The 20,436-nt window shown below is 45.5% G+C and overlaps 1 protein-coding gene across 2 annotated transcripts in view; it reads right to left on the bottom strand.

Moving 5' to 3' along the window:
- LOC143928070 (beta-1,3-galactosyltransferase 2-like) overlaps positions 1-20,436 on the bottom strand; it is a 104,770-nt gene that overhangs the window by 31,541 nt on the left and 52,793 nt on the right. Inside the window, exon 2 of one of the 2 annotated variants that reach the window (XM_077452681.1) lies at positions 19,823-20,001. The exons of the other annotated variant lie outside the window; for it this stretch is intronic. The gene's annotated coding sequence lies outside the window, so the exon portion shown is untranslated. The remainder of the gene's footprint in view (positions 1-19,822; positions 20,002-20,436) is intronic. 2 annotated transcript variants of the gene reach the window in all.

Below are 20,436 nucleotides of genomic sequence, written 5' to 3'. Positions count from 1 at the left end.
TGCCATTGTCACAAACCACCATTCCTGGCTTAAGCTGGCGTGGTGTCAACCACCTCTCGGCCTGCCCCTGCAGAGCTGGCAAAACATCCGCCCCAGTGTGGCTCCTGTCCCCCAAACAAACCAGCGCAAGCACGGCATGGCATCGTTTTGCCTGCATACTTGCGTAGCCCCTGGAACGCCTACGGAGCACCGCTGGTTCTGAGGACAGAGCATTGGAAGAGGCCATGGAATGGAGGAAGAAGAAGAGGAGGAGGTGGAGGAGAGAGGTGTGTCACAACCAGTAGTAGAATTTTGAAAGCGTGGTGGCAGAACAACCTCCAACACTACTGCACCTTGTCCTGCATCCTTCCCAGCTGCCAGAAGCGTGACACAATGGGCCGTAATGTCCCTGTCCATGCCTGCTGGACCATGAGTCAGTGGTAATATGCACCTTACCGCTGACCGCCCTGTCCAGCGAGGCAAGGACATTGCCTTCCACATGCCGGTAGAGAGCCGGAATCGCCTTCCGTGAGAAAAAGTGGCGTTTGGGGACCTGCCACTGAGGAACCGCACATTGTACAAACTCACGGAAGGGGGCCGAGTCTACCAACTGAAAAGGCAGCAGTTGAAGTGCTAGCAATTTAGCCAAGCTAGCATTCAACCGCTGGGCATGTGGATGGCTGGGAGTGAACTTCTTTCGCCGGTCCAGCAGCTGGGGCAGGGACATTTGCCTGCTATAATCGGACGTGGGTGTACTGCTAGCAGAGTGCCCGGAAGCACTTGGCTGTGACACACCTAATTCTACACCTTCATTCCTCTCAGAGCAGGTTTCAGAGAGGACTGAAGGTCTAGTGGGGTTGGAGAATCCAGCTGATGAGGAGCAAGGAGAGGTTCGCTTTGTTCTTTGGTGTGGGTCTTTGAGGTACGCTTGCCAACAAGCTGCATGGCAGGTCAACATATGTCTGGTCAAGCATGTGGTGCCCAAGCGGCTGATGTTTTGGCCACGCGAGATACGCTTGAGACATATGTTGCAAATAGCAGCGGTGCGATCTGATGCACTCGTCTCAAAAAAGGCCCACACCAAAGAACTTTTAGAATAACGCGCAGAGGCAGCGCCCTGCACAGGCGGAGCTCTGCGGTGTGATTCAGTCAGTGTGCTGCCCCTAAGCTGGCCCCCGGAGGGCATCCTGCCTCGTTGGACATGTGCCTCCTCCTCCTCTCTCCTACCAGGCACCCACGTGGAGTCAGTGCCCTCATCATCCCCGCCCTCTTCATCGCTGGAGCAAACCTGGCAGTATGCTGCAGCTTGTGGAACATGACTGCCAGATTGCTGTCCTTCTTGAGCATCTCCTCTCTCTGCATTCACGCTACTGCCTTCCTCTAGCTGAGTATCATCATCAGAGCCTACAAAACACTGGGCATCCTCCTGGAGCATGTACCCAATACTGTGCTCAAAGAGTTCAGGAGACTCCTCAGGAGGACGTGGTGGGTCTAGGGAAGGAGTCACTGATGATGACATTGAGAGGAGGGAAGACGATGCGTTGGCAGCTGCTTTGCTAGTACCCTGAGACTGGGTGAGAGAGGATGAGGAGGATGAAGAGGGCTTGGTCATCCACTCTACCAAGTCGTTGGCATGTTGCGGCTCAACATGTCCAGCTGCCGAAAAGAAGGACAAGCGTCTCCCATGGCCACGTGCTGATGATGATGATGCACCGCGTCCACGACCAGCACTGTTGTCTCTAGACACAGAGCCTGCTTGCCCTCTTTTATCGGCTCGCGCCTGTCTGCCTCTCCTTGCTGGCCTTCCAGACATGGTAATGGCCTGAAGGGAGTTGGGAAAAACAGCAATTGGGTAGTGTATATTGTGCTGGAGGCACGCACAACTTCCAATAACTCCTGCAGATGGCAGATGGCTCAAATAGAGAAGAGCTATGTAGGTGGATATAGCGGTGTGTACTGGGTTCAGAGCACGCAGACAGCAAGCACAAGCTCCTACCGCTGACTGCAAGCTCTATTTAAAACGAGCAAGATAGTTTGCTATATAGGTGGATATAGCGGTGTATACTGGGTTCAGAGCACGCAGACAGCACGCACAAGCTCCTACCGCTGACTGCAAGCTCTATTTAAAACGAGCAAGATAGTTTTCTATATAGGTGGATATAGCAGTGTGTACTGGGTTCAGAGCACGCAGACAGCACGCACAAGCTCCTACCGCTGACTGCAAGCTCTATTTAAAACGAGCAAGATAGTTTGCTATATAGGTGGATATAGCGGTGTGTACTGGGTTCAGAGCACGCAGACAGCACGCACAAGCTCCTACCACTGACTGCAAGCTCTATTTAAAACGAGCAAGATAGTTTGCTATATAGGTGGATGTAGCGGTGTGTACTGGGTTCAGAGCACGCAGACAGCATGCACAAGTTCCTAACACTGACTGCAAGCTCTATTATAAAAGATAGATATATCGCTAGCTATATAGGTGAATATAGCAGTCTATACTGCGGTCAGGGCACGCAGACAACAACCACTACAGAAGAGCAAGAACGAAAATCGGCCGATAACGATCGGTGTATACTGTGTTGAAGGTACACAGAACACCCACTAACTGCTTCAGACGCCAACACACTACACAAGGCCGTCGTGCTGGCGGCTTTATATAGTGTGGGGCGTGTACTACACAGCCTGAGCTATGATTGACCAATCATGGCTCTCCTCGCTGCCGGCGCTGTGATTGGCCAAGCATGCGGGGTCACAGTGCATGCTTGGCCAATCATGAGCCAGCAATGTACTGCGCCATCGCAGTGCATTGTGGGCTGTGAACGCCACACGAATTTGGCGCGAACAACCCATAACGTTCGGAATTCGCCGAACAGGTGAACAGCCGATGTTCGAGTCGAACATATGTTCGACTCCAACACGAAGCTCATCCCTACCAATAGCCAATAGCTGCCCTAGCGTCGGTTTTTGTCCATCGGACTAGCATACAGACGAATGGATTTTTCAACTCGAGTCCGTCGGAAAGATTTGAAACATGTTCTAAATCTAAAATCCGTCTGATTTTTCAACAGCAAAGATCCGATGAAGCCCACACACGATGGAATTGTCCAACGGATTCATTCCGTCGGACCTTTGCTGTCGAAAAGTCCGGCCGTGTGTACATGGCATTAGCTTTTGGCATTCTTGGTGGATATCTTGGCCTACTAAGATAGCATACTATGTAAGTTTTTTTTTTTTTTTTTTTACTGTAATTACAAAGGTTTTTGATTGGGAATTGCAGAAAATAATGATGTAACAATTCTGAATTCTTAAAAAGGTTATTTATGGAGGCGAAAGGGAAAAGACGTGCCATTGTGGAACTCGCTGAGCTTGCTAAAATCCACTGCCATCCGGAGTCCACGCTTTCATAAGAGGCCTCCTAGCCACTCATCCTTGATCCTGGACATCTCCTGAACAGACCGGTACCTGTATTAGGTGTCACGGATGGATGTTCGCTCCGTTATCCGGCCCACGGCCGGCTCCATCCATGAGGCATCCACATCCTCCGCACTCGGGTGCAGCACTCCACAGGACGAGACAGCCCTAACCAGGTGCACCTCTGACAGAGCTTCAGGGACACAAGTGAGCGGCAGCCATCTTGCTACACCTCGGGCCCATTAGTTGCCTCCTCATCCCCCCGTTCCAGATTCAAGCCCCACCGAACTTCTAAAATGCCCTGCTCACTGGAGGGGAGACCTGGATTGGGGATTAGAGGGACTTTCATACCAGTCACAGCCCTGGTGACAGCCGAGGCCTTGTCTTCACATCCACGTGTAGCAGCCATCTTGCTACACCCAGCAGCAGTGTGGCTAGGGCTGCTTGGATCCTCACAGGCCTGAACTGCATGATTGGCTGCAGACACTTCTCCAGTGACCACTTACCTTTCCACAGTCAAGTTCCCCAGAAGTAGCTGCCTGTCCAAGATCCTGTCCCTGCCTTAAACAGAACGGTTTCTTGGCCTTAACAAAGCGGAACTAACTCATCCAGCAGACATCCCTTAGGAAAGTCTAAGATATATTAGTATACATATATATATATATATATATATATATATATATATATATATATATAAATATATATAAATATAAATTCGATGAGATGGTGCAGTATGTGTCAGTGCTGGTGGAAGACAATGCTACAATAAAAAACACAATCACTCAGCTTCAAGCCCAGCAGGAAGACCTGGAAAACAGAGAACACAGGCAAAACTTGAGATTCAGAGGTATTCCTGAAGCTGTAGAAGATAGAGATCTCCGTTCCTACCTTTTAAGCCTTTTCAATGTGTTTGCCCCCAATATCCTTGACATAGACTGTCGTTTGGACAGGGCTCACAGGTCACTTTCCTCCATCAGGAGCCAACCCCAGAGATGTGATTGTCTGGTTCCATTACTACGATAGTAAGGAAGCTCTGACTTTAGCAACCCGCAATCAATCCAGAATTGATTTCAAGGGATCCAATATCCAAATCTTCAGCAACCTCTCACCTATTACTCTAACTAGAAGGAGAAATCTTCGCCCTCTAACCCTGCATCTTCAATCCCACAAAGTAATGTACCGATGGGGTTTCCCTTTCGCCTTTCTGCATCCCGGGATGGCATACAATACTCCTTACGTGATCTGCAGGAGAGTGACACCTTTCTATGCAACTTGGGTATACAACCCCTCCCTGACGAGGATCCTCCGCCTCTCCCAGCTACTCCTAAACCACAGATGACTCTGAGTCACATTTGGACATATATGTTTGCTACCCTTTCCAACTACGGATTGGAAGGTCCTTTCACAGCAGCCCTAAGTGCCCTTTATTCCTGTCCTTCTTCCCAAGTTCAGTTAGCCTCTTATCTATTGTCACCTTTCTCGTTAAGTAATGGGACCAGACAGGGATGCCCCTTATTCCCCCTCCTTTTTATTCTTTGTCTAGAACCCCTAGCTGCAGCTATCCGTATGCACTCTGATATTCGAGGAGTTCTACTACGCCAAAAAGAATATAAGCTGTCCTTGTTGGCAGATGATGTCCTAACTCTGACTAGGCCTCATATCTCTCTTCCTAATCTTACAGCTTTTTTGAAGGACTTCAGCTCTATATCTGGATATAAAATCAATACAAGTAAAACAGAAGCTCTACCTCTACATATCCAGCCTTCAGATCTCACCATTCTCAAACAAAATGACTCTTTTCATTGGTGTCCGGACTCTCTCAAATATCTGGGTGTAAACATAACCTCCTCATACTCAACCTTATATCAAGCTAACTACCCCTCACTCTTTTGGGACATTGATCGACTCTTGCGACAATGGGATGCATATCCCATTTCTCTCTTGGGACGCATCAATGTCCTAAAGATGCCTATTATGCCAAGACTCCTTTAGCTATTTGACACACTCCTGATTTCTATCCCCATGTCACAACTAAAAGCCATGAAGAGAACATTTCTTAATTTCATCTGGCACTACAAAGCACATAGGGTCGCAAGCTCAGTAATGTTTGCCCCCAAATCACGGGGTGGGTTGGGAACCCCAGATCTTATTAAATATTATTTTGATACACATCTTAAAACAACTATCACTTGGTCCTCCAGGATGGCACCCAACATCTGGGCAGAGATTGAAATGAGCATCACTAGACCGGTACATGTGTGTGCCATGGTCTGGGTAGACTTAAGCTCTTCCTCATGCCAACTTAGAAGCATATGTCTAGGCCCAATGTTATTCTCCCTTGACATGTGGAAGAAATGCTCACGTCAGTTCTCTCTTGCATCCCCATGTCCCCCGCTGCTAAATATGCTGTTCAAGCCTGATATCCCTGACAGCCTATCATACAATAGAATGCTTCCATGGACACAGTCAGGCATATTCCAGCTTCGAAACATTGTACACCCCCTTACCCGTATGCTTTTACCCTTTGAAGAATTGCAAAAGAAATACCATATCCCTAAACAATTATTATACTCCTATCTTCAATTTAGACATTAATTTGCCTCTAAATTATCTACTTTTAGCCTTGATAAACCTACCCTATTCAAACTCTTATGTGCTCAAGGACCGTATCAGACTCATCTCATTACTGACATTTATGGGTTCTTACATAATGCAACCCCTATTACTGACATATCCCATTCTTATATGCAAAAATGGTTTCAGTTGGTGAATCCCTCCCTCAATGGCAGAAGATTTGGGAAGCTATTTCCAAATCATCACAATGTGTAGAACAAAAAGAGAAGGCTTATAAAATATTATTATTCTGGTATAAAACCCCTGAAATTGTGCATAAATACTATTCCAAGACTCCTCGGGTATGTTGGAGATGCCGGGGAGACATTGGCTCGCATTTGCACATTTTTTGAGCTTGCCCCCTGATACGCCCATTCTGGATAACCATTCAGACCTTTATACAGGATTTGTTCAGTATTTCCCTCCCACTGGATCCTGTCCACATTCTGTTAGGCCTACCGATCCCCGGACTCTCCAAATATGCCCAAAAATGGGCTACCTTCATTTTACTTGCTGCAAAAAGAGCTATACCCTTATGGTGGCTCTCCCCCTTTCCAGCCTTCCCTTTCACAGGTCCTACGTTGGAGCAGATATGTAGAATGGAACGTCTTACCCCCTTGTACACACGGTCGGACATTCCGATGGAAAATGTCCGATCGGACCATGTTGGCGGATAATTCAACCGTGTGTGGGCTCCATCGGACTGTTTCCGTCGGAATATCCGACCGACAAAGTTTTAGAGCTGGGCTATAAAATTTTCCGACAACATGGTAGAGAATTCCGATCAGACAAAGTGCCACTCATGCTCAGATTAAATTCCGAGACCAAAGCTATTGGCTACTAGCCTGAACGTAGTCCCGTTGTAAGGAAATAAAGTCATCACGTTACGTACGATCGGATTTTCCGACAACTTTGTCCGACCATGTGTATACAACACCACTTCCGGACTAAATCCGTCGGAATTTATCCGACGGATTTGGTTGCTGGACTGTTCGACCGTGTGTACAGGGGCTAACTGCAATAATACATGATACCCTCCGGCAATTTTCCAAAACCTGGGATCTATGGTATCATTCGGACCTTAAAGAGGAAGTAAACCCTGATGAGTTTACTTCCTCTTTGATTCCCTGCAAAGGTAAAGCATAATGGACTACTATGCATCGCATAGTAGCCCATTATGTGTCACTTACCTGACACAGGAGCCAGCGAAGTCACCGCTGTCCCCTGTAGTCCGGAGCATCCATCTTCTCGGTGGGTCTCGCTGCTCCGCCGCTGCCATTCGGCGAAGCCGCGATGACGTCACTCCCGCGCATGCGCACGGGAGCCGCCACTCGTGCCATATCGCTGTTGACAGCGGCGCGCTTAGTGCGTCTGCGTGCCGCTTTCTACGACGCATGCGCCGTAGACAGCGGTGCCTGTCTTTCGGCAAATATCTCCTAAACTGTGTAGGTTTAGGAGATATTTCTTGTACCTACAGGTAAGCCTTAATCTAGGCTTACCTCTAGGTCAAAGTGGTTTGTAAGGGTTTACAACCACTTTAATCCTGGTATCAGTTCCATATCATCTGCTGAAATATCATGTCCCTGAGGGTACATATTTTTCTACCTGATGCCCCTTTATTTATTATTATTGATTTGATTTCCTGTTTTCTTTTTACCTGATCCTCTTCATTTACGTATATACCCATCGTAATATATAGCTAAAGTCTAGATTGTTGCTGTATTGGTAGCGATGTGACTGTTTTGAACGAATTCTTTCTCAGATATGTTATATAATGTATACAAAACTTGAATGTTTCTACACATGTTTTTGTCTATGTGGAAATGTTTACCTTTCAGCAAAAATCACAATTTAAAAAAAAAAAAGGTTATTTATGTTGCAGAGTGGTACTATATATTCCTGAAGAAGATACAAATGACCTGTTGGCACTTTGGATATCTCCTGCTCACAAACCATCATTAATCCAAAGCCATGTGGCTATAGGGTTTGACAAACGAATACCTGGGAATACCACTTTGTATTATGTGACTGTATACTGTATATGCTACATGTTATATATGTTGTCTACAGTTCATTGAATCCCATATTTATTTGTGGTTTAATTATTTTTGAACATTGAAAAGACACAGGAATACTAAATAATTATGTCTTAATGAGATTGTTTTTAACATGAAAAAACAAAGGATGTTATGTTTTAATGGTGATTTTGGTTGTATTGGTTTCCCTTAAAGTCCCAACAAAAAAAGGATGTTCACAATATGGTATGCAATGCCTTATTTCTTACAACACAATGCAAAGCAGTGCAAAGATGTGAATGACCTCATTGGAATCAATGTATTTTCATGAGCTGCAAAACGCACATAAAATTGTACAGGTGTGAACGAGGACTTTAAAACCAGCACATTCATACATGCAGAGAGGGCATTCAAAGTTTGGTATCCATTTAGCTTTTCAATATATTAACATAAAGTATGTGGTGCACAGAAGTGATTAGTAAACCAATTTGAAATTCAGGAAAATCAGCACATTGTAGATGTTTGGCCTGTTCCTGCAATATTTTTGATTCTCACTTCTCTGCTAATGCTCTGTGGTTACTTCCCCTTTGAAGTGTTTGTTTCCTCTGTGTTTGTGCTTTGTTTTCTGTCCTTGCTGATTTAACCCCTTTGTATCTTATTAATCATCTGCAATCCATGTTCAGTCTTGTCTTAAGTTCCATGTGAGATTTGTCTGATCTGGCATTTTTTTAATTGTGCCTCAGTCTTGGGCTTTCTGCAAGTTTATATGTACCAGGGGTCTCTGAACTTTTCAGTACAAGGGTCACATTACATATTTTACAAATATGTGTGGGTCAAAAACAAACAGTTGTATAAATTAACAAATAAAGGGGATGTGGCTTGGCGCGAGGCTTGGATGGCAGCACATTGACGGAGCTCTGGCGCTTACACAGCCTTTTCGCCTGACACCCGATTTTCCACCCACAAATGCCAGGCAAACAGCTATATAACAGCTCTCACTCTCATTCCCAGCACGGACAGGCGGCCTCTTCAGTCTGGAACATCGAAAAAAAAATTTAAATCCCAACCTCGCAACAGAGTAGCCAGCTCCAAGATGGCTGCAGCTCACCAAGAGGAGAACTTCAGCTCCTGACCTATGCTGACATGTCCAGCTTTAAAGCAGACATTAAGCCCACCTTTTCAGCTGCCATCATGGACTTAAAAACAAACCTCACGGTACTCACTGAGAAGCTGGCCTCTGCTGAGAATGCAGGGAAGCAGATAGACAAGGCTATCCACAGACTGGAGAAGGTCACTGTCTCACAATACCAGCACTTCATTGACATGAATAGGCACCAGAAGGTTCTCTACAGCAGAGGCAGGAGGAACAACATTAAAGTGAGGGGAATACCAGAAACTGTAGAGAATAATCAAATAGTTCCAGCTTTACAAAGAGTTTTCAATAGCCTGTTAGAGAGACAGGAGGATATGGAGATAGACTTTGTTTGGGCCAACAGGGCTCTAAGGCCACGGGGATCAGACTCTGCCCCCCCCCCCCCCCCCAGAGATATAATATGCTGATTACAGAACTTTGCCCTCAAGGAAGATATAATGTGCAAAGCCAGGAGAAATGACCATATCATTTTTAACAGAGAAACTATCATGTTGTTTCAAGATCTCTCCCAAATCACATTAAAAATCGTAGAGCGCTGCAACCTTTATTAGAAAAATTGAGAGAAAGGGATCTGAAATATGCCAGGTGATTTTCATTTGCCCTTACTGTCGCTGCTAATGGCCATCAATATATTCTGCGCACCCCAGAAGACCTGACAGATTTCTGTGATGTGAATTTGGGCCTAGTGGATCTCCCACATTGGTACCCCAAATTTACACTGCTTTCTTTGTCCAGAAGTCCACCCCAGTCTCCATTCTCCTCACCAGAAAAGAGGATCTACAAGAGAATGAAACATAATCACAGCAGAGCCTCTAAAGCTGGTACTCCCAACTCAAGATCTGCAGCAGCGTGACATCAGGAGGATGGGTAATGGGTGGAATTAGACTTTCACGTTTGCTCTCATTCTACTCTTTGTTCCATGTTTGCACTATTCTTCAGTTTTTATACCGCAGCATTGAATTGGTGACTGACTTCCATACCACCCCTACACTGGGGCCCTATTGAAAGTGACTATGGGATCCCTCACTGTAGCCTAGGACTCCACCTATTTATAGCAGATGTCCCTACCCTATGGTACAGAAAATATCGTTATTTAACCGCTGCAGGCACTTAAACTAAAAAAAAGCCTTACTGCTGGCCTACCTCGCGACATATTCAGGAGACAGGCTGGGTTGCTCCCCTGTCGCTTGCCGGATCTACACCCTGTGGGTGTGGGTTGGTGAAGATGGCTGTAAACTACCCATTGTGAGCTTGTAGTTTTTGCCCCTTTGCTCATTTATGAGCAACTCTTTCAACATATCGTTAGGTCGATTTAGTAACACCTTCTTACTGTTGCCCTTAAGGCTGTGTGTATTGTTAAAGTGTGGCTTAATTTTATAGGAATACTATTCAATACTATACGGAATATTGTTGGTAACTATCTACTCAGATTATCCAAGGCTATCTGGACCAAAGTGGTCTCCCTGTTCCAGGTGACCTAGATTTTGGAAGGCCAGATTGAAACTTCAGAAATTAGACATGCCATTGAAAACTTGAAATCAGGTAAAGGTCCAGGCCCTGATGGATTTACCTCTATCTATTACAAAACATTTGTAAACATCATAACAAACCCACTTGCAAAAGCCTTAAACTCTTTGTCCCAACCTAGGGAGGTTACCCCAGACATTCTTTCAGCCTTCATAATGGTCATCCCAAAACCCGATAAAGATCCATCAGAATGTACAAGCTACCATCCTAAATCTCTACTAAACTTAGATGTTAAGTTATTTGCAAAGATACTTGCCAACAGACTGACACCCTTCATGCAGGAGCTTATCTGCTCAGAGCAAGTGGGTTTTATGTCCAGTAGAGAGGCTAAAGAGAACATGACCAAATCCCTTCTTTTAGTTCAGTCAGCACGTGCACTAAATATTAAGGGCCTTCTTACGGAGATGTGGATGCGGAGATGACCTTTGATCATGTAATCTGGGATTTCATGATGGCTGTTTGTAGACTGTAGGATTGGGTTTTCATATGCTGGCTTGGATCTGGGCTCTCTACCAAAATCCGTTGGCGAGATTAAAAATTAACTGTGCTCTTTCTGAGGTCTATATAACAAATTGAATGAAACATAGCTGCCTGTTATCTCCCCTGCTGTTCACCCTCTTCTTGGAACCCTTTATGGGAACAATCATTGCTGACATCTCAATAAGCGGTTTCAAAGTGCTTGACAGAGAGTTCAAGACAGCTGCCTATGCTGATGATCTATTATTTTAGCATAGCTACCCCTATAGCCTAAAATACCATTCATTAACAGGAACCACCCTAGAGATGGGTCCATAGGCTAGCCAGGCATACACATGTTACCTCTTCACTCAGCCCCCTTACACCTCTAAAAATCAATCCTGACTTCACACCTGGTATGGACAACGAAACTCTCAAACCAGCACACCTTAACAAACTACTACTAGCCGGGACTGCTTTCATCAGGGTAAAATCAAAGATTTATCTGTTTTAAAACAAGAAAATTATCTCCCCCAACTACCCTTTTGGTCTTATCTACAGTTGTGTAGCTATTTCTATGGTAAATTCCAGGTGGGCGACCTCAATAGATCCTTGACGGAATTTGAATCGATTTGTCTCACTGGTGATCAATTTCCGAGGGCGACCTCAGACACCTACTCATGGTTGCAGGATGCCAAACCACCTATTGTGGATGGACTCAGGAGGAAATGGTCTGAAGCCTTACAGATGAGTATAACAGATAAACAATGGAGGGACGTGTGCATTCTAACACATATGCTCTGTTAGTACTAAAACAAAGGAAACTGTGTACAAGTTGCTAGACCCATTGGTATATGACAGCAGCAAAACTGCATAAATGGAATCCTCAAACTCCTGACACATGCTGGAGGTGTCAGAATGAGAAATTTGGTGGCATTGTCCATTATTAGCACCCAGGGCCGGTACAAGGGGTGGACGGGAGGGACAGTTGCCCTGGGTGGGTGTGGGAGGGGGCGTTAGGTAGCCGGCAGCAGTATGCAGAGGAATCTGGGCAGAGAATATTTAGGTTATGGCTCCACTCAATGCTACAGCCTGCCCAAAACGTGGGGTGAGGATGTGCCATACATATTGCTTGCCTCCTCTCTACAGCGGCAACCCCATCCTGGCACAGAGGGAAAATAATTCACTCTCCTGGGCTTAATTTTTCATCAGTCTGGCTGGCTGGATCGGACTGTGACACTGAGAGCTCCTGTACAGGTGGGCGGAGCAAGATGATAACACAACAGTGCAGTCCTGCCCCCTGCATACATCACACAGCTCTCCCAACATGAAGATCTCACAGGATGGGTGTCAGTTTTCTTCCATGTGAGTCCCCACTGTATTGCCTTCCAAACTGTACCTGGCTGTGCTGTAAACCCACCTTGTACTTTGCTGAGCAGGTTTACTAAAAGAGAAGAACAATTCTTATATCTTATGTTGGGAATATTCTGGGACTTTTCAGTTGTTAATGTTCTCTGCTGATCCATCTAGTACTTGTGTATGGGGAGGGGATCCAATGCTTAACTACCCCCCCCCCCCCCCAGCTGTCTCCCATCCTGAACACAGGATATGTCTCAATAAAAGCAGTGTACTTATTATATTATTTGCCTAATATAAGCTGGGTGCAATGAAAAAAAAAATACCTGTCCATATTAGCCCAGCCTCCTGTCAGTCTATTGAGCCCTCCCCTGTGTGTCAGATCCCCCTGTGTATCAGAGACCCCCTCTGTGTGTCAGAGCACCCTTTGTGTGTCAGAGACCCCCCTGTGTGTCAGTGCCCCCCCTGTGTGTCAGCGACCCCCTGTGTGTCAGAGCCCCCCGTGTGTCAAAGCCCCCCTGTGTGTCAGAGCCCCCCTGTGTGTCAGAGCCCCCCATGTGTCAAAGCCCCCCCTGTGTATCAAAGCCCCCCTGTGTGTCAGAGCCCCCCTGTGTGTCAGAGCCCCCCTGTGTGTCAGATCCCCCCTGTGTGTCAGATCCCCCTGTGTGTCAGAGCCCCCTCTGTATGTCAGATCCCCCCCTGTGTGACAGAGGCCCCCCTCACCTGTGTGTCAAAGCCCCCCTGTGTGTCAGAGCCCCCCTGTGTGTCAGATCCCCTGTGTGCCAGTGCCCCCCCTGTGTATCAGATCCCCTGTGTGTCATAGCCCCCCCCTGTGTGTCAGATCCCCCCCTGTGTGTCAGATCCCTCCCCCATGTGTCAGATCCCCCCATGTGTCAGATCCCCCCTGTGTGTCAGAGCCCCCATGTGTGTCAGAGCCCCACAAGTGTGTCAGAGCCCCACAAGTGTGTCAGATCCCCCCTGTGTGTCAGAGTGTGTCCTCCTCATTCTCTTTCCCATGTTGACTTTAGACAGCAGAGTAGAAAGTAGAGGAGTCCAGTGTGCTGAAGTGTGGAGAATGTGTTTTCCATAGGCTAGTGAGTTTGGTTTCAACTTGTTAGTGTTGCTAAATCTGCTAGTACATCTAACACTACCCTCCTTCCCAGACTGACTATGCTGCCATCGGCTGTGTCTTCTGTTCTTCTGTGCTTCTTTATCCAGATTGGGGGTACTCTAATACAGGACGTGTGCCACTGGCTAGATCACCAGATGAAAACAGAGGGGAAAAGCCTAAAATAAAACTAATGCAGCCACCACATCTAATGATTGTTAAGCTGCAATATATAACATCTTGGGTTTTATACCAGTCTTCTGACCCCCATTTCCACAATCCTTAATAAAAAAATGTTTTTGTCCCACTTCTGAGCTCTGCATCACCTTACACTGTAAATGGGGGGGGGGGGGGGGCACAATTTGGTATGTTCGTCCTGGGCACTGGGTGACCTTGTCCCGGCACTGCTAGCACCTTTCTGGAACAAAATAAGGGAAATAACTACATTAATCACTGAGACCAAACTCATGCTCAATGTGGCATGTTGTTTATTTTATGTGACAAACTTCAGTATAAGCACTTGCTGTCAAAGCATCTATTAAATGATGCTAAATCCCTAACCATTCCGATCCACTGGAACTCACCCCGGGACAGGGGCGGATCCAGAGTCTAATCTCGGGAGGGGCACTGCTATAAAATATGTTTTTTTGGGGGCAATTTATATGGGAAATGGCTGGTATTTGCGCTTCAATCATTACGGCACCATGGTTGTTATGGTGTCAGGATGATTGAAGCGTATTATTTCTATTAATACATTGTAATATAAAATTAAATGGTTCAACTCACCATAATGCAGAATCAGTGGGAGCCCTGAGGATGTCACTTGCCATGTCGCCTGCCACCAAATGTGGATTGTCACTTGCCACGTCACTTGTCACCAAATGCGGATTGTTACTTGCCACGTCACCTGCCACACATTGCGGATTGTCACTTGCCACGTAGCCTGCCACACATTGTGGACTGCCACTTGCAATGTAGCCTGCCACACATTGCGGATTGTCACTTGCCACGTCGCCTGCCACCAGATGCGGATTGCCACGTAGCCTGCCACACATTGCAGATTGCCACTTGCCACGTCACCTGCCACACATTGCGGATTGTCACTTGCCACATTGCCTGACACACATTGCGGATTGCCACTTGCCACGTCACCTGCCACACATTGGGGATTGTCACTTGCCACGTTGCCTGCCACACATTGCGGATTGCCACGTCACCTGCCACACATTGCGGATTGTCACTTGCCACGTTGCCTGCCACACATTGCGGATTGCCACTTGCCACGTAGTTTGCCACACATTGCGGATTGCCACTTGCCACGTCACCTGCCACACATTGTGGATTGTCACTTGCCACGTTGCCTGCCACACATTGCGGATTGCCACTTGCCACGTAGCCTGCCACACATTGCGGATTGTCACTTGTCACGTCACCTGCCACACATTGCGGATTGTCACTTGCCACGTTGCCTGCCACACATTGCGGATTGCCACTTGCCACATAGTCTGCCACACATTGCGGATTGCCACTTGCCACGTAGCCTGCCACACATTGTGGATTGCCACTTGCCACGTAGTCTGCCACACATTGCGGATTGTCACCTGCCACACATTGCGGATTGTCACTTGCCACGTCACCTGCCACACATTGCAGATTGCCATGTAGCCTGCCACACATTGCGGATTGTCACCTACTGTGTCACTTTTCTGCTAAGGTGGTCTTTTCTTGGGTCCCAGAGTGAAGATAGGCAGCAGAGAGATGATGCAATCTCTCTGCTGCACACAGCTTCCTACACAGTGAGGGCGGAACTGGAGGGATGCAGGGCAGTGAGAGATGATGTCATCTCCCTGCTCCCCTGCCTGCTGGCTTCCTGATTGGCCAGCAGCCCTCCTAAGCCGCCCAGCTCCCCCCCCCCCCCCCCCTCACCGTCCACTCAGCGCGGGTACCCGCGGAACCGGCCGCGATTGGACCCGCGGAACAGGCCGCGTGGGTACCCGCGGAACGGGCCACGATTGGACCCGCGGAACCGGCCCGCTGGTACCCGCAGAACCGGCCGCGATTGGACCCGCGGAACCATTCTCGGGGGGGCAATTGACCCGTTGCCCCCCCCCTGGATCCGCCCCTGCCCCGGGATCCTTTGATACAAGATTGGCTGCACATATGTGAGAGACCCTAGCACAATCCTGTGATTAGGCTCCATAAAACATGGCACCCATGGTTCTCCTTCAAATATTCTCAGGAATATACTACCACTATTACTGATCAAAATAATGACAATTTAGTCTAACTTTTAACTACTGATTGTCTTGATTTCTGGATGTACTGTAACTCAGGTTTTGTACTTATGTATTTATTCACACAAAACTCTCCACCTCTTTTATCGTTCTTTCCCTACTATTTTCTTACTTTCCCTTTCTACAAATATAGATGACTACTTGTACTTCAACTACGGTGCTGTTACACTTGTTAAGCTGTTGTTGCTCTACACAGCAGTTTTGATCAGCATTATTGTATTCTGCTATATATAATATACAAAAGAGCAAAGATGACTTCCTAGTACTTTTTTTTTGCTATATGTTAGAACCTAAATATAGTATTACCAGGAAATTCTTTGTTAACGACACTGCCTACCGTACCATGTAATTTCCCCTTTTTTTGCTTTCTTTCATAATTGTAATCTCTTCTCTTGTACTCATCCTTTGATATCAATAAAACTTTTAATGTTAAAAAAAAAAAAACGAACAAATAAAATGTAAATTAATTAATACATTTAACTTTTTTTGGATTTTTTTTATAAATAGCATGATATGATTTAGAAAAAAAAGTAAAGCAAAGCAAAAAAAAAAAAATAAATCCCCCCAAAAAACTAAGCTCATGAGAGTCCCCCCTCACATCAGGGTCCCCATCAAAGTCCTATCAGAGCCACCTTAAATCAGAGTACCCACTTGCAATAGAGTCCCCATCAAAGACCTTTTTACATCAGAGTCCCTTTTAACATGAAATTCCCCATCAGAGTCCCCCATATCATAAGATTTCCCATCAAAGTCCTCCTTACATCAGAGTCCCCTTTTACATGAGATTCCCCATGAACGCCCCAATCAGAATATATCTTATAGCAATGGGCCCGATAAAATCTTGCAATAGACCTGATTTTGCCCACGTGCCATCGTTTGGAGATGCATGTACATGGAAAGCATTATCTGATTTGACGAGGTGGAGGGGCGGGGCAGTGACATCATGCTTTCCCCCTCATCCAATCAGAGAACGCTTTGCTTTCATTCAAAAAAGACAAAGCATTCTGACTGGCGCTCATGCCTAGCAGCCAACCTCCTGTATTCACAATGCATCAGGCCACCCACTCGGCATGGGCCCCAGAAGCAAACGGAGATCATTGGAGTAGCGGTGTCTAATTCAGTGGTTTCCAACTACCAGCCAGGTATTGTATATACCTAGTTTTATTGGTTTAAGTAGGACCAACCTAACTATGTAAAGACGTGCCATGCCTGCAATTCATATTTAGGCTTCATGCATACTGAGCGTTTGCTCAGCCCTCCTGAATGCCTTTTCTCCTGGTAGGAGAAAACATAATGCCTAAACCTGAATTTTGTACATGAATTTATACACATTTAGACACATTCAGGCAGTGTTTGAAGTGTTTGAGCATTAATGGATTTTATTAGCTATATTATTCTTTTTTTTTTTTCTGGCCATTAGAAAGAATAAATGCTTAACTAAACATTTGGCATTTAGGTGTGATTACACATTTAAATTTTGTTCTGGATAAAAAGTATGCTCCTGAGCACACTGGTGATGTTTTTCTTTTCTGCCTGTAAATGCGTCTCTTCTACTATTCTAATACGCCTGTAAACACCTATGTGCGTATGGACACATAGGCTAACATAGAAGTGTGTTTACTTGCAGAAAAAAAAAAATCAAACGCTTGTAAAAGTGAAGTTTTTTTAAGCCCTGTACTCATGAGTTCTTAAGGTTTCACTCTCCACTAAACATCAATGTTTAAAGGGGTCCCACAGTAAACACTCTACACAGGCATACCCATGATTTACTCTAGACCAGGGATGAGCTTCGATGAGCTTTATGTTCGAGTCTAATTCATGTTCAACTCGAACATTGGCTGTTCGCCAGTTCGCTGAACGGCGAACAATTTTGGGTGTTTGCGGCAAATTCGAAAGCCGCAGAACACCCTTTAAAAGTCTATGGGAGAAATCGAAAGTGCTAATTTTAAAGGCTTATATGCATGGTATTGTCATAAAAAGTATTTGGGGACCTGGGTCCTGCCCCAGGGGACATGTATCAATGCAAAAAAAGTTTTAAAATGGCTTTTTTTTCGGGAGCAGTGATTTTAATAAGGCTTAAAGTGAAACAATAAAAGTGTAATATTCCTTTAAATTTCGTACCGGGGGTGTCTATAGTATGCCTGTAAAGGGGCGCATGTTTCCCGTGTTTAGAACAGTCTGACAGCAAAATGACATTCCTAAAGGAAAAAAAAGTAATTTAAAACTACTCGCGGCTACAATGATTTGTCGGTCCGCAAAACACATAAAAGTTCATTGATAAAAACGGCATAGGGATTTCTCCACAGGGGAACTCCGAACCAAAATTTAAATAAAAAATGGCGTGGCAGTCCACCTCAAAATCCATACCAGACCCTTCAGGTCTGGTGTGGATTTTAAAGGGAACCCCACACCAAATAAAAAAAAATAAAAATAGCGTGGGGTCCCCCCAAAAATCCATAATAGTCCCTTATCCAAGCACGCAACCTGGCAGGCCACAGGAAAAGAGGGAGGGACGAGAGAGCGCCCCCCCTCCTGAACCGTACTCCGCTCTCCTCTGGCTTCCCTATGTCTTTTCCCATGTTGTCAGAGGGGGAGGGGGTCACCTGTAACCCCACCCCCTCTGACATCACGGGGAAAGCCATAGGGGGATGAGGTCCTTCTCCCCATCAACATGGGGACAAGGTACTTTGAGGGGCTACCTCAAAGCACCCTCCCAATGTTGAGGGCATGTGGCCTGGTACGGTTCATGAGGGGGTTACTCTCTCGCCCCCCCCTCTTTTCCTGCAGCCTGCCACGTTGCATGCTCAGATAAGGGTCTGGTATGGATTTTCTGGGGGGACCCCACGCCATTAAAAAAAAAAATTGGTGTGGGGTTACCCTTAAAATCCATACCAGACCTGATGGGTCTGGTATGGATTTTGAGGGGGACCCCCGTGCCATTTTTTTATTTTGGCGCGGGGTTCCCCTTAATATCCATACCAGACCTGAAGGATCTGGTATGCAATTTAGGGGAACCCCCACGCATTTTTTTTAAATTTTTGTTTGGGTTCCCGGGTGGGGAAATCCCCATGCCGTTTTTATCAATGAACTTTTATGTGTATTGCGGATTGACAATTCATTGTAGCCACAAGTAGTTTTAAATGACTTTTTTTTCCTTGTCTGACTGTTCTAAACACGGGTAATATGTGCCCCTTTACAGCCATACTATAGACACCCCCCAGGTATGAAATTTAAAGGAATATTACACTTTTGTTGCTTCACTTTAAGCATTATTAAAATCACTGCTCCTGAAAAAACTGCAGTTTTTAAAACTTTTTTTGCATTGATACATGTCCCCTGGGGCAGGACCCAGGTCCCCAAAAACTTTTTATGACAATACCATGCATATAAGCCTTTAAAATTATCACTTTTGATTATTCATGTTCATGTCCCATAGACTTTAACGGTGTTCGCATGTTCGAACAAATTTTTTGCCTGTTCACATGTTCTTGTGCTAACCTAATGGGGGGAGGAGGGAGATGTTCGGCTCATCCCTACTCTAGACTATTGCACTCTGTGCATACCATCAGTCTCACTGCTGCAATCTGTTAACTGTGCTATACTTTATATAGTTCTGAGAGATGTACTCTATTAGCTGTGCTTTGCCTCACATAATCCTGAGCCCTGTGCTTTCTAAGTTTTGTCCTGACCATTGTACTCTTTACGTTGTACTTTGAACTACATAATCCTAACCATTGTACACTTTTAATTGTACTGTACATTGAAAATACCTGATTGTTGTACTGTGGGTAAGAAATAACATTTCTGTGGGTTTATTTTTTATATATATATATTTTTTGCTGTTTGTGTCAAGGTGAGGATATTTACTTTCACTTCCTATCATGTTGTACATGCATTGTTGTGTGTTTACCTTTAAATAATTGTGTCCTTTCCACACTTCATAGATAGGAAGCTAGGAGATGCTCTATGTAGTTAGTCCCAACTTTCTTCTTCTTCATGTTTAGTCTCCATTCTTCTGGAGCTAGACACACTGGGGTTGATTTACTAAAAGTAAGTAGTCTGTGCACGGCAAGTGCAGTTGCTCTAGATCTGAGGGGAATATTCAAGGAAAATAAAAAAACTGCATTATTGTTTGCACGTGATTGGATGATACAAATCAGGAGAGCTTCCCCTTAGAACTAGATCAACTGCACTTGAAGTGAACTTCTAGAGCACAACATATTTGCCTTTAGTAAATCAACCTCATAATGTCACTATGTATTGATCTGGTGTTCATCTGTTATGATCTGCACAAGTTTTTGGATTAAGATCTGCAGGAATATTATGTGCAGGATGTCATTTGAATCGAGTCACTGTCTACTAATTCTACTAAGACTCTAATTTACAGCTATCTTGCCACGACTGGATCAGTTATAGAGATAACACTTGCAGTACTTAGTTTGGAGAGGCAGAACACTTCCTATCCTAGAGATTCAGCAACGAGTGGATAAAAATTCCACAAAGTCCAGATAGTTCCCTTTTTGG

This window comes from Lithobates pipiens, unplaced genomic scaffold (genome assembly GCF_037356315.1).
Source record: "Lithobates pipiens isolate NorthernLeopardFrog02 unplaced genomic scaffold, aLitPip1_a1.2 Scaffold_23, whole genome shotgun sequence".
NCBI lineage: Eukaryota > Metazoa > Chordata > Amphibia > Anura > Ranidae > Lithobates > Lithobates pipiens.
This window is presented reverse-complemented; position numbering and strand designations above follow the sequence as displayed.